This window comes from Macaca thibetana, chromosome 12 (genome assembly GCF_024542745.1).
Source record: "Macaca thibetana thibetana isolate TM-01 chromosome 12, ASM2454274v1, whole genome shotgun sequence".
Classification (NCBI taxonomy): Eukaryota; Metazoa; Chordata; class Mammalia; order Primates; family Cercopithecidae; genus Macaca; species Macaca thibetana.
The window spans coordinates 87,452,419-87,466,725 of record NC_065589.1 but is presented as its reverse complement, the minus strand read 5'-3'; the positions used below and the strand labels follow the sequence as shown (position 1 = coordinate 87,466,725).

Genomic DNA, 14,307 nt, shown 5'->3' with positions numbered 1-14,307 from the left:
TGAGTTGTTAAAAAAAAAAAAAAAGTTTTATCTTAACTTGAATTGAAACGTGGCCCCAGTAACTTTCAACTTTTGGATCTTCTTATTACCTCTTCAGTTATACAAATCATGGCTAAATACATTTCCATATGCTGTCTTTCAAATATTTTAAAATACGTATTTCATTTTGCCTGAGTTCTCTACATTACGTAATCTCAGTTACTTCAAACTAGGCATTATATAATATTATAGATTATATAACAACATTATCTTATATAATATTATATATGTATTATATGATAAAATGTTATATAACAATATATATTATATAATAAAATGTTACATAATAATATTATATTATAATATACAGTATACACAATATATATTACTTTTGTCATTATTATATAATATAATATGTATTAGTATATTATAATTATACTATATACTAGTTTTTCATGATCCTGTTTTGTGTCCTCTACTCCTGCTTATCAAAATTCATCTCAAATTATGACTCTCACAACTGAGTGTGGCGATTGGTCTGGCCACATCCACACTTATTATTAAGCTAAACTAAAACTCTAATGTGATTTTTACATGGGTTAATCCTAGGTATGCCTTCTTTATTCTATCCTTATAAACTTGAATTTTTCAGACCTAAGAACATGATAACTTCACATTAACTGCTATAATATTTTAACCTTACAGGGTTACCTATGTTTTGCCTTTAGAGATTTTTTCAGATATCGATAATAGGTGAACATTTTCTACATTCCCCTCATGCCATTCACAAATGTGATTGGCGTGCTTGTCTGACTGCTCATCAAAGTCCTTAATAAAAGAGCCTAGCAAAACTTTTTGGGACCAGTTTGATTATTTTGCAAACCTAGAAATTCAATCAAGATGAAAAGCTTCAATTAATCTGAAGAACTATGAAATATCAAAACTCTTGTTTTTAACTCTGATGGTAACGAAACTTTACTATCATATATCCTTAGGTCTTTTGAAACAGTAGGCTTGCATCCCTGCATGCTAGTAATTATTTAAGTTTTTCGTATATGTTTTATCTTTACAAAGATTGTAAACGATGATAAAGTTTTAAACGTCATCTGACTTCTCTCTTTAAATAAATTATGTTCAAAAGTTTCCAAAGGATTCTGTTGAAATGGATAATATTCCTAAAACTTCTAAATAGCCTTTATGGTACAGAGAATACCAGTACAATAAGCCAAAGTAACCACCAAAGTAGACTTGTAAGATGAATTAGTTCAATTATTGGTTTAAAATTAAGAATTTCCAGACATATACATCAGAAATTATTGTAATAATTTGTGTTATTTCAAGTGTTTCCTTCTCACCACTAACTACTCTTTCAGAAAATATCTATCTATATCTTATTGAATTTTAACACTTTTCCCTCCAATACAAACATCAAAACCTCAGGTGAGAAGATGTAGTTCCAGTAAACAAACACAAACATTCCGTTAAATATTCACCTGTGCCTCTGATTAAGTCATTTCATCTCTGTCAAGATTCCTTAACAGTAAAGTAAACTAATAGTATGTCATCTCTTTCAAGGGATTTTTTTTTTTTTTGAGTTAATGAGCGTGCAGTGAGCAATTTAAGGATCAAACATACTGGGCAAAAGACTAAATTTTTATTATAGTGGATACTCACAGCCTTATGTAATCTGCCAGTCTAAACCATGTGCTGCTTTGGCACATGCTTTACTGAAAATAGCAGACCAGTTTGTGAGCTGGCAAAATTTCAACATAGCAGATGGACATGCAACGAAATAACTAGCAAAGAGACCTTGTTTCAACAGCAAATATGTTTCCGTAGGGCCAGATTCTTGGGCAAAGTTGTTTTAGCGATCTGGTTGCAACTAAGGTAAGATGGTACATTTCCTTTGCATTTAGCCTTCACTAACTGTTTCTATATATTTTAGGGAGTTAGTTCAGTTATTTCAGATACTGAAATATTTGTATTTGAAAATCACAATAACTTGAACTCTTTTAGTTTGGAATTTTGAAACACCAGCAAAGGATGAGGTTTAAAGAATACTTGGATTGTCGCTTTATGAGAAACTATAATTATCTCGCTGGCCACTCAATAAAATGGTAGATTTCTTGAACACTGTATCATGATTCTTCAGTCAATGTTCCTTAACCTTGTGTCTGAAAGGAATGATGTTAACTGAGCTTTTTACTAAATGAGAATATTCCAGATATTATTGGCTAGCTCTTTTGAATGGTAACACATTCACATGGCAAGTTAAGAGTAAAAACTGTAAAAATTAATGGAAACATCAAATAATTTTCAGTTATTGTCAAATATTATAACAATTAAAACAAAAGAAATTTATGCTAAATATGTCTTTCGGGATAAACGAATGCCTTAAATTTAATAGTATAGTATATACATTAAATAAATAAATTATTTAAATGATTTGAATGCATGTTGTTCAGTAATGTTTAAATATATGATTTGTTATGGGTATACATTTCATTTCAATTCCTGGATACATTATAACCCATCAGCACTCAAAAGCTTTTTGAGCATTAAGAACAACAACTAAAGTAATACATGCATATGATAAAAAAGCATCAGACAATAAAAAGTACAAGTTTTCCTCCTACTGGAAAACCACTAGCGCCTCTGAGACTATGTAACTGCTTAATAGTTTTAAGTATATTCTTTCAGAAACATTTGATATGTATGTTTTAAAATTTATAATAGTATTTAATATTTTTATATATTTTAAATAATGTCCTGAAACTCTGCATATGACAATTCATATTTTTGTTTTTAATAGCTTTATATTAATTATTATATAAAAGAATCTTAAGTTATCTAAACAGACCCACATTAGTGGCCATTTTAATATCTGGCAGGGGTCACATTACTGATCTTTTTCTGAAATTTCCTGGATATTGTCACATATTTATTTTCCTAGATGAACCCCAGTGTTATTTTGTCAAGTGTTCCTCCAGATAAAAAGGCAGATGGAGTTTTCATTTCTATTGAATAGTATTTATGAATTTAATTTAGGGAGAATTATAAAAACACAGTTTTTAATCAAAGAACATGATTTTTTTTACTATTCATTCAAGATTATTGATATCTTTCAGTTATATGTTTGTCATTCAATATATCAGATTTGTAATCTTTTTTTAAAATAAAGTCAGTAGATTTCTAGTTAGCTATACTCTTGATTATTATTATCATTGATGCTAACCTAATTAACAAAAGAACTTTTTCTTTCTATCTTAACCTGCCACTGTTTGTATACAGGAAAGCTGCTGTTTATATTAATTGGCTAATCATTCACTTTTTTTTACATTCTTTTATTATTTGTAGATTGTGGTATATTCTCTTGAGTTTTCTTGCTTATATAGTCATAACATCCACAAAAAGTGTTAAATTTCTATTCTCCTTTCAATTTTATATTCTGTGCATTTCCTTCTCTTCTCTAATTGCACTGGCGAGAATTTCCAGAATATTATTCAATAATACTGGTAAAGTAAGGATCTGTTTCATTTCTATCACTTTAATAAAATATGTTTAAGTTGTTAAGCTTTAGGTTGGCATTGGTTTGTGATAGCTCAATCCCTGTTATATTATTCTATGAAGATATAGATATTAATTTTCTTCTATGAAGGTATCTATTTTCATATAATATTAAGGGTTTATTTATTTAGTTAGTTTGTTTATTTTAAGAGGTAGATTTTACAGTTTCTTTTCAATTATGTATTTCTCCTCACCTTTCCCATGAATTTTACACTCCATTGAGTTTAAGTTGAACCATGTTACTTGATTGGACCAACGATACACAGGTAAAGACATTTTTAATGGGTTTATGTTGTTTTACTAACCCTGATCCTGTGACCTATACCATGGGGGCCACATGGTCTAGATAAGTTACTCCTTCAGCCTGAATCCAGTCAGTTCAGCCCAGCTCAGCATTGCCTAGTAGAGTTCATAGATTACAGCCATAAAGCAACCCACAGAACTCACAGAATGTGAGGAACAGAGTAGCTAAATATTTATTTGGTCTTATCGATAACTAATTTCAATCTTAATAAGTGTCTTTGTGTATATGTTAGTTACCATATTATTTTAGTATGTTTTCTGAAAAGAAATAATCTTTATATGTCTAAAATGAAATCCATCTGCACACAGAATGTAATTTTTTATATACAGCATAAATAATATGCTTTTAAAAAAATTTTTTTAACATTGAATTTTTTAAAAAAATTCTAATTATTTTTCAGACCTGGTCAATAGGAAGTACTTTTTTGCAACTTGATATCATTTCAATAAGTAATATTTTTGTATTGCTATTTTGGTTTGCTGGTTTGACTTTTGTGTCTTCGTCCAGTTTTGCCATCAGTGCTATGATAGAGTCAAAAAAATCAATTTAGAAGCTTTGTTCTTAAAATTATGTTTTGGATACATTTAAATAGCATTTTAATTTGTTTATTCACTCATAATACAGGCCTTTTTTTTTTTCTTTTTGTGAGTGGTTTGATAAATGTTTTATTATCATCTTAGTTTACTGGTCTATTAGAAATTCAGGTGTATTTTGCTAAAGACTCATTTCACTTAAATTTTCAAGTTTATTTTTATAGTGTTTTACAAATTACTCTTTTATAATTTTTATTTTGTTCTTATAGTTATTTCTTCAACTTCATTTTATATATTCTTTATTTGCTTAGACTACTTCTATTAATCCCTGCTTTTATTCTTGTGTATATATTGCCTAATCTCTGCAGTGGCCAAAAAATTTTTTAAATAGAAATTATACTAATTATCCTTCTGATTAATCATAGCTAGATGATTTTCATTGAAACTGCCATTACCATACCATCTTGGAACACACTTCTATTCCCTCCATTAAATCTGGCTTTCTTTCTGGACTTGGAAAACATCAAGCTTACCCCTGCCTTTGGGCCTTTGCATTTGTTCTTTCCTCTACTTAGAATATTCGTCCTCCAGAACACAGGCTCTCAGTGTGTCTATACACTGAAATAACCGGGAGTGTTACAAAAGAAGACTGATGCCAGGAACCTGCCCTCAGATATCCTGATTTAATTGATGTGAAAGCAGCTTGAGAAATGAGATTTTAAAAACTCTTCAGGTGCTTCTAATGTGTGGAAAACCATGGCCTTAGGCCATTCTCATCCGTGACTCTCAGCCATGGATGAGAATGAAAATTCCAAACCCCAAAGGGGTATAATATAAAACAGTGCATGTGCTCCAACCCAAATTGACGAAATAAGAATTTTGGAGATTGGATGAGGGAACAGTCAAGAGTATTTTTTAAAATTTCTTGGATGATTCCAATATGTAGCTAGGGTAGAGGAATACTGTCTTAAATGTTTTTATAATGGCTCCTACCTGCTCTTAGATAACAATTCAAAAATTACTGGAGAAAAGTTTTACTTGACCGTATTATGTAACATATCTCCATGTGATGAGTCCTTAACCGCCATATAGATTATATCTATTTATTAGAACTTACCACTATTAAAAGGTATTTTATCCATTTATTCATTTATATATTTTGTGTCTGATTTCTTCTGCTGAATTGTATTTTTCATGTATTATTAATTCTTATAACCCAACTGCCTAAAAAATAAATTTAATTTAACAAATTGTACTCTCTTTATTTTATTTAGTAGAATTGATAAAATCTGTTATTAATATTGCTACATTTTCAAATATTTTTTTTATGCATTTTTTCTCCCCCATACTGAGTTTGTACCATTGTATTATTGCTTTAGGTGACTCCTGTATATAGTACAGAGTTGGTTATAGTTCCAACTAGTCTTGAAATTGAGAGAACGTTTCAGTTTTTTGTTTTAGTCTTTTGGTATGTAGATGGCTTTTTTTGTTAATATTTATACCTGGTAATTTTCAAAAAATTACAGATTAGCATTAGTTATGAATTGGGTGGTTGCAAGAAAAATATCACCCAGTTTTTTTTGTATAAAGAAGAACTTCAGTGAAAATTTAAGCATTGTTGAGAAAAATTGCAAAGCCAAGAAAGACTTTCAGGTATAAGTGTTCCTAGAAATGCATTACTTTGTAAAAGATCAGATAGTTGTGGGTGTGTGGTCTTATTTCTGGTTTCTTTATGCTGTTCCATTGACCTATGTGTGTGTTCTTGTACTAGTACCATGCTGTTTTGGTTACTGTAGCCTGGTAGTAGAGTTTGAAGTTGGTGGCGTAATGCCTCTAGCTTTGTTCTTTTTGCTTAGGATTTTCTTGGTTATTCGGGCTTTTTTTGGTACCATATGAATTTTTAAATAGTTTTTTTCTAACTCTGAAGAATGTCAGTGGCAGTTATATGGGAATAGCATTAAATCTATAAATCACTTTGGGCAATGTGGCTATTTTCACAATATTGGTTCTTCCGATCTATGAGCGTGGAATGCTTTTCCACTTGTTTGTGTCTGATTTCTCTGAGGAGTGGTTTGTAGTTCTCCTTGAAGAGGTTCTTCACTTCCCTTGTTAGCCGTACTCCTAGGTATTTTATTCTGAAAAGATTCAATACTTAATCAATGGTGCTGGAAGAACTGGCTAGCCATATGTAGAAAATTGAAACTGGACCCCGTTTTTACACCATATACAAAAATTAACTCAAGATATATGAAAGACTTAAATGTAAATCCCAAAACTACAAGGACCCTAGAAGAAAACCTAGGCAATACCATTTAGGACATAAGCACAGGCAAAGATGTCATGACAAAGATGCCAAAAGCATTTGCACATTAAGTCCTAAAGACAATATTTAAAATATTATAAGGAAGTTCACTAAAAGAGGGAAGGCAGTCTTAATTGCGACCAAAGATAATAAATGGGAGTCCATGTAACAGAATGACACTTAGGTTTACAGATAACTTTTTAAGAGCAACATAAGAAGACAAAAATTAATGGGAGAAAATATTTTTAAGGTGCTGGGAAAAATATTTATCACGTCTCAATTATATAGCTAATTTATTATTAAAAAGAAATAGAACATCTAAATCAGAAAGGAGAAAATAAAATTGCCTCTGTTTGCAGATATCATCTTATATATAGAAAATCCTAAAGATTCCACAAAAAGTGTATTAACTATAGATGATTTTTGTAAAGTTGCAGAATACAAAATCAATATACAAAAATAAGTAGTGTTTCTATACACGAAATAAACTATCTGATAAAGAAATTAAGAAAACAATTCCACGTAAAATATCATCAAAAAACACTTAGAAATAATTTTAACTAAAGAATGAAAGATTTGTATGATGATGGAAGAAGATACAAGTAAACGAAAAGGTAACTTGTGTTTATGGATCAGAAGAATTAGCATTTTTAAAATATCCAACTGCACAAAATGATCTACAGATTTAGTGCAATCCCTATAAAAATTTCAGTGACAATATTAAGAAAATAGCACTATCCTAAAGTTCACACAGGACCACAGAAAACCTTAAAAAGCCAAAGCAATCTTAAGTTAAAAGAACAAATCTGGAGGCATCACACTACCTGATATCAAAATCATTTACTAAGATATAGTAAACAAAACAGGATAGCACTGGTACACTTCAATGGAACAGAGGAGAGAATGCAGAAATAGATCCAGTCATTTATGGTCAAATTATCTTCAACACAATTGCCCAGAACACACAATCTCTTCAAAAAATGGTGCTGGGAAAACTGGATATTCACATGTTGGTCCCATATTTTGGCTATTGTAAATAATGTGGCAATAAACATGGAAGTACAAAGATCTCTTTGACATACTGATTTCATTTTTTTAAAAAAATACATGTTCAGTAGTGGGATTTCTGGGTAACATGGCAGTTCTATTTTTTAAACTTGGTTTAAATGGTTAAGGAAAATGTGATATATACACACAATGGAATACTATTCAGCCTTAAAAAAAAAAAGAAAATTCTGTCATTTGTGACAACATGAGTTAACTTGGAGGATATTATGCCAGGTGAAATGAATCGAATCACAGAAAGACAAATGCCTCACTATTTCATTTATATGTGAAATCTAAAAAGTTTAACTCATAGAAGTGGAGTAAAATAGTGGTTACTGAGTGAGGTGGTGGGGGACGGGGAGGTGGTCAAAGGATACAAAATTTGAGTTGTACAGGAGGAATAAGTTCAGGAGATATATTGTAAAACATAATAATTGTAATTAATAACAATGCATTGTATAATTGAAAATTCTTAAGAGACTAGATTTTACATGTTCTCACCATAAAAAAGACAAGTATGTGAGATAATGAATATGTTAATGAACTTGATTTGCACATTCCATTAAATACAACTTTATTGGCACATCATGCTTTTTACCCTACAAATATACAAATTTTTTCCAGTGATAAAACCAAATATTTGTTTTTAAAGAATGAAAATGAGATAGGAACAGAAGAATACTTACATGCCAGTCCCAAAAGAATGACTATATGATATAAATCAGAAAGAAAGAAATTAAAAGAAAGAAAAAGGAATGAGATATACAAAGCAAAGATGAACAAATTATATATAATATTATATATATTATATATATATATAAAAGCAGGTGGGTAAAACTAAATAATTCTGACAGTACAAAACAATAATTTTTGTAACAATCATGAATATTATACTGATTAATAAAGAACAAACATAAAATGTAACAGTTTTGGGAATTAAAAATTTTGGATATTTTTGTGAGAATGGGAGAAATAATTAGTAACATTAAACTTTATTAAGTATATAAGTTAAGAGTTTAATGCTTAATTTTCTTAGTAATAGAGGTAAAATGTGGAATAGATAAAATTTGACAAGTTGAAGATTACAAAAGGAAAATGGTAGGAAAAGAAAGCAATTAAAAGTAAATATTTAAATAATATGATATAAATAATAAAAATCAATAAATGCAACAAATCTGATTTGACCAAACCTGGTATTTAAAATAATTTGTAAATAATCCTAGTTAACATAAATAAAGCTGTTATAGTTCTAGTAGTTTAAAAATAAATATACTTAAACAGTAAGAAGAAAATTCCAGAAAATAAATATAACAATTCCAAAGTTTTGTTTTATTTAACTAGTTCCAAATTCATACAGAGCATTAATTAGCATAATTATCAGGAGAAATTGACAAATCCCCTTGTATAGATTTTAGTATACTTATTTTAGTTATTGATAAATTAAGTAGAAAAAAAATCAGTAAAAATATAGATTTGAACAACATGGTGAACAAATATTAAGTTCAAACAAACATATATAATGCCTATATTTATAATGTAGAGAATTTGAATTTTTGTAGCCCGCAGTAGTAGACTTGTGAAACCTCATCAGGTTCTAGGACACAAAATACATATTTTCACAAAAAATGGCATGTGGGAGTAGTTGTATAGGATAGCTTCTCTAAGCTGAAAAGAACTAAGGGAGAGTTAAGTAACAATATAGCCTAAATTTTATGTAATAACCTACTATAAGTAAACAGTGGATTACATGAGAAATTGTAATGAAACCTAGGAAACATTTAGAATTATACGATAATGAAAATGTTACATGTCAAATATGTGCAATGTTGCCAGTTTAAAAAAATAGCTAAAATCCTACAAATGTGTATAAAAAGATGTAAAATCTAGATGGTTTCTAAAAACTGTAACTTACCCACCCTACTCATGAAAAAATAGTACCTCTGTATATCCGTATCTGCAAAATCTATACCTAGTCCCTCACTCAAACAATAGGCATTCCCATATATGTTTTATAAACATATTATGTTTTGCATTTAAGCAACATGAAGCCCAATATTATATAAATTCTTCTAGAGTAAAAAACTCAATGATTACCAAATAATTTTATAAGGATACTATAAGTTTTTATAGCAGACAATGCAAGAAGTATATGAGGAAAGATGACCAAAACTAATTTTATATATAAACATAGTAAAATAATCTTTAAAAACATACCAAATCATAATGTTCAAAGTTGATTTAACATTTAAAAATCTATTTCAACCAACACATTAAATATTAAAGTAGAAATGAAAATAGTTAATTTCAATAAAGAATAAACCATTAAATCACATTTACATTTTGTAACACTAGAAATAGAAAAATTTTTCTTCATAAGTTTTATTTACCATAAACTTACACAAACATTGTTTTTCAAAGCAAATGTAATAGTTTCCTTTAAATCCATGTACAAAGCAAGTATGTATTGTATCATACTTCTATTCAGTATTGCATTAGATATTCTAAACTATGAAATAAGTTTTAAAATTTAGAAATTAAAGAAGAAACAGAAAGGGATGTTTTCAGAAAAGGAATTGTCTACCTAAAAACCCAGACACATCTACAGAAATATTAGTAGATGTAAGTTATTTTAAATTGAAGTTACATATTTATGTCAGTAAAATATTATTAAAAACTTTATGATTTAATAAATGGAGCATCTTAGAAAAGTAACAAAGCCTATAAGATATTCAAGATTAATTCTAACATCAGTGGATATTATAAAATTTAGACACAGAAGATAAGATGCAAGTTAAGTTTAAAGATACACCATGTTTATGAATGGGAAAAGTCAATATCATGATGAAAATTCTTCCACTATTACTTGCAATTTCAAGTGAATTCACAAAAGTTTATTTTACAAACGTTCTCAAGCTGATCATATTATATATTCAAGAATAGGCATAGTGAATTTGAAAAAGAGGAGCAAGATTGGGAGACTGTTCTACAATTTAGAAGACTAAATATAGTGCTAATGAAATTCTGGTAATTCATCATTGATAAAAGGATGAAGATACCAATGATTCGGACCCATACATATACAGAAATTTGATGTATGCAAATAAATGCATTTAAAATCAGTGGGACAGATGAATTATTCAATAAATTTGACAGAACAATTGTTTAACTCCCCCACGCAAATGGAAAGAAGAATATTAATATTCTCACCTTTAAAACATTCTCAAAAGTAAATTCTAGGCGAACTAGTCACCTAAGATTTAAAATACAAAAAGTAAACATTAAGAAAGAAGAAAAAGAGAGAAATATACAAGCCACAGAAGAGATACATGCAACACATGCAACTTTCAAAGAATTAATATTATGAAACTCACATACAGAGTAAGAGCAAAAAAAAACAAGGAAGTAAAATAAGTGACAAAGATGTGAATAGGAAGTCACATAAGTTGAAATCCAAATGGTCAGTTAATATAAAATAAGACATTTAACTTCACTATTAATCAAGAACAAATAAATTAAACCACAATCATATATCATTCCATAGCAATCAGTTTAGAAAAATTTAAAAGGATTACAAAGAGAGATATATTAGTTCTCTCATACAATTCATAAGGGAAAAAAAGGAACAAAAAAATAAATACTAGAAATGGTGATGCCTTTCCTTGCCACCAAAAATTGTCATGAACCATGCTCTCTAGAGACCCTAATCCCCCATCACAGTGCTTGGACTTTACTCGATTTTGTTCTTTGTCAAATGAATAATGATTCCCATTCTAGTTGCTCACAGATACCTCATCTGTACTCTGAAAAATGTTATTGACTTTTCTCATGCTGAAAAACAAGAGATAATAATTACATCATGGCTTTAAATTTAAAATTATGTACAATTTCTGAAACTAATATTTATTATTTACATTCAAGATTCAGTTTATCAACCAGATTTTTAAAAATTGAAAGAAGCATGAAACTAAAAGGAAATAAAATGACATCAATTTCTCCAAGCCATTTTCCCATTCCCCCTCGAACAGCCCTATTTTTTTTTTTTTTAAATTACAATGTTAAGTAAGGTATAATCTTTAAAAAAATCAACCTGGAGGTATAATTTATGTATAATAAAATGCATTCATTTAAGTGATAAATTTTGACAAATGTATTCACTTATTTAACCACTGACACAATTAAGATATAGAACATCTTCATCACCCCAAAGAATTCCCTCAACTCCCTACGTAGTCATCTCCTCCCCTAGATGCTACAACTCCCTTCATTCCAGATAATCTATAATTTGTTTTTTTTACACTAGATATTTGCCTTCTCTATAATTTGATATATGTAGAATTATATAGTATGTACTCTTTGATGACTGAGTCCATTTGAGTAGCGCAATGCTTTTGAGATTCATCTGTATTACTTTTTAAGCCAAATAATACCTTACATGGCAATGTCACAATTTATCTATTCCCTCTACTTTACATGTACATTTGGTTTGCTTTTAGGTTTTGGCTATTATAAAGAAAAAAGCTATGACTATTCCTGTAAAAATCTTTGGGTACAGTTTATTTTATTTTTTCTTTACATTTACTTTTAAAATAAATAACCAACTCAAAAATATTTAAAGGAAAATAATGAATAGTCTTTCTCCAGCTTGGCCCAAATAACTACGTTTAGTGGGTTCTTTACTCTTCCAGATGATTGCCATGCACATAGAAGCCCACAGAGCTCAACGTACTTTTTTCTTTCCCTTCCTCATCCCCAAAGAAGCATTCCATATGTACATTTCTATAACTTGTTTATTTTTTACATTTACTTATCTTTAATCAATATAAAACTTTTTTTGATGTAAATTTGAGTTTTAACACTCAGATCTACTCTATAGATTTGAGTAACCATTACCACATCAAAGAGATGAAATAGTTTTCTCACCCCATAAAATTTCCTGTTGCTATCACTTCACAATCAAATTCCTTCGAGCATCTCATCCCTGACAATCACTAATGCGTTCTCCATCACTATGGTATTTTTGAGAACCTAAGTGGAGCCATACAGTAAGCAACTTTTTGAGACTAGTTTCTCTCACTCAGAGAAATGTCTCTGAGATTCATCTAAGTTGTTGTATATATCAATAGTTCGCTTCATATTTTTAAAACTTTCTTTCATGGATGGCTTTAATTATCAAGTTTATTTTCATGCATTTAAAAATATTTTAATGAACTCTTCATTTTCAGACAGTTTCAGATTTACAGAAGAATACGAAGATAGTATACAGAGTTCACATAGCCCTCACACTGTTTCACCTGTTATTAATATCTTGTAATGGTATGGTATATTTTCACTCTTAAGGAACCAATATTTAAAGTCCATACATTATTCATGTTTCCTTCATTTTAATCTAATGCCGTTTTTCTGTTTCCAGGTCTCATTAATGATACTACATCATGTTTACTTGCATTGTCTTCTTAGGTTCCTCTTTGCTGTGGCATTTTTCTCAGATTGTCCTCAGTTTTGAAGATTTTAACAGTTTCAAAGAGTACTGGTGAGGTTTTTTGTAGAATGTCCCTCGATTAGGATTTGCCTGATGCTTTTCTCATAATTACAGTGAGGTTATATGAGTTTTGGGGAGGAAGATCATAGAAGTCTACCTTTGTCATTTCTATCACACCACATCAAGAATACGTACTATCATGAGTTAATACTATTGATGATAACTTTGATTATCTGGCTAACTCATCCCTTTTTATTACTATTCTATTTTATGGATGCAACACAGTTTGTTTATCCAATCACTTCCTAAAAGACATTTAGGTCATTTACAGTTTGGAAGATTATGAATAGTGCTGCTATAAATATTCATGTACAGTTTTTGGTGAGGACATAGTTTTCCTTACTTTAGGGTAAATACTTTGTAGTGCGACTATTGAGTCACAAGGTAAGCGTAGATTTAACTTTACAAGGACTTGCTACACTATTTTTTTTTAAATTATACTTTAAGTTCTAGGGTACATGTGCACGATGTGCAGGTTTGTTACATATGTATACATGTGCCATGTTGGTGTGCTGCACCCATTAACTCATCATTTACATTAGGTATATCTCCTAATGCTATCCCTCTCCCCTCCCCGCTCCCCACAATAGGACCCAGTGTGTGAGGTTCCCCTTCCTGTGTCCAAGTGATCTCATTGTTCAGTTCCCACCTATGAATGAGAACATGCTGTATTTGGTTTTCTATTCTTGCGATAGTTTGCTTAGAATGATGGTTTCCAGCTGCATCCATGTCCCTACAAAGGACACGAACTCATCCTTTTTTATGACTGCATAGTATTCCATAGTGTATATGTGTCACATTTTCTTAATCCAATCTGTCACTGATGGACATTTGGGTTGATTCCAAGTCTTTGCTATTGTGAATAGTGCCTCAATAAACATACGTGTGCATGTGTCTTTATTAGCAGCATGTCTTATAATCCTTTGGGTATATACCTAGTAATGGGATGGCTGGGTAAAATGGTATTTCTAGTTCTAGGTCCTTGAGGAATCGCCATACTGTTTTCCACAATGGTTGAACTAGTTTACAGTCCCAC

The 14,307-nt window shown here is 29.9% G+C and overlaps 1 long non-coding RNA gene across 2 annotated transcripts in view; it reads left to right on the top strand.

Moving 5' to 3' along the window:
- The first annotated feature begins 1,787 nt into the window (after window positions 1–1,787).
- LOC126933205 (uncharacterized) overlaps window positions 1,788–14,307 on the top strand; it is a 127,036-nt gene continuing 114,516 nt past the window's right edge. For both annotated transcript variants that reach the window (XR_007718455.1, XR_007718456.1), the window contains exon 1: window positions 1,788–1,866. This is a non-coding gene — a long non-coding RNA (uncharacterized LOC126933205). The remainder of the gene's footprint in view (window positions 1,867–14,307) is intronic.